The 1422-nt window shown below is 39.5% G+C and overlaps 1 non-coding gene across 1 annotated transcript; it reads right to left on the bottom strand.

The window, feature by feature from the left end:
• Positions 1-606: 606 nt before the first annotated feature.
• LOC112098826 lies at positions 607-710 on the bottom strand. The gene has a single exon (XR_002905880.1). It is a non-coding gene; the product is annotated as a small nucleolar RNA R71 (small nucleolar RNA).
• Positions 711-1422: the final 712 nt, after the last annotated feature.

Below are 1422 nucleotides of genomic sequence, written 5' to 3'. Positions count from 1 at the left end.
TTGTTTTTGTGTATTTTTATAGAAAGGTTTTAATAGCGCAATAAGGTTAGTATCGTAATTTCTCCCTCTTCTTTATTTTTATTTGTTTTGTTCTCATCCTTATTTTTATTTTATTTGTTTTGCATGCATGGTCGTAGGTCATTATTACCGAATCTTGAACCTATAGACCTTGAACTTGAGAAAACAATTCGCACACAAAAGCACATTAAAAATAAATTTGGAATGGATTTACAAGCACCACAGGAGAGGCCATTTAAGGACTATTTTAGTCCCTTAGCTAATTTGAGCACATCATGCATAAGATACCCAAATGTAGCTGCTAGGAGCTTTGAACTAAAACCTAGTGTGCTAAATTGTCTCCCCACATTTTATGGCCTAGAAAATGAGGATCCATATAATCATCTGAACGATTTTCATGCCATTTGTCAAACTTTTAAATATGAAAATTTTTCAGACGATGATGTTAAACTTAGACTATTCCCATTTTCTTTAAAGGATAGGGCTCGTTCATGGCTTAATACATTGCCTGCTAATAGCATTGCATCATGGGAACAAATGGTTACAAAATTTTTGAATAAATATTTCCCAGTACATAAAACCAATGCTATTCGCAGGGAAATCTCGGAGTTTACCCAGAGAGAGGACGAGCAATTTTTCGAAACATGGGAGCGATTCAATGGGCTGCTCTTGAAGTGTCCACATCATGGGTACGAGAAATGGCACCAATGCCAATACTTTTTGGAGGGATTATTGCCGAATGTGCAAGAATGGCTAATGGCAACAAGTGGAGGAGAGCTAATGTCAAAAAGTGCATCAGAAATTTGGGAATTCTTCCAGCGACAAGCAGATAATTCCCAACAACGGAGTCGATCACTTAGGACTACTAGAAGAATTAAAGGAGTGAATGAGGTTCAAATTGGCGAATCAACTTCAGGAATCAAAGAAGTCAAGGAGATGGTTGAAGGTCTTGCTCGACAAATAGCATCGTTATCGACTGCTAAATCAACAGAACCACATGACCAGGACTCATACTCAGATCAAGCCAATGCCATAGGTGTAATGAGAAAACCATCGAATTACAACCCATACTCCAATACATATAACCCTGGATGGAGAGACCACCCCAATTTTTCATGGTCTCAAGGATTCCAACAGAATGGACCAGCAGCTCCAGCTCCACCAATGCAACCAATTCCACAAAATCCTCAAGCCTCTCAGCCACCATTCAGACCATACAATCAGAACCAGAATTACTCTCAACCCAGACCATGGGAGGATTCATTCCAGAATCTCAAGAATCTTACTCACTCTACGATTGAGCAACAGAATCGCACCATTGATGGACTACGAAATGAGTTGAGAGCGGGCTTCAACTCACAAGCCCAATCAGTTTCAAGCCTCGAGAAGATGGTAGGACAACTT

The sequence above is a fragment of the Citrus clementina genome, unplaced genomic scaffold (genome assembly GCF_000493195.1).
Source record: "Citrus clementina cultivar Clemenules unplaced genomic scaffold, Citrus_clementina_v1.0 scaffold_40, whole genome shotgun sequence".
Taxonomy (NCBI): Eukaryota; Viridiplantae; Streptophyta; class Magnoliopsida; order Sapindales; family Rutaceae; genus Citrus; species Citrus x clementina.
The sequence above is the reverse complement of the archived record's forward strand: the minus strand, read 5'-3'. Positions and strand labels throughout refer to the sequence as shown.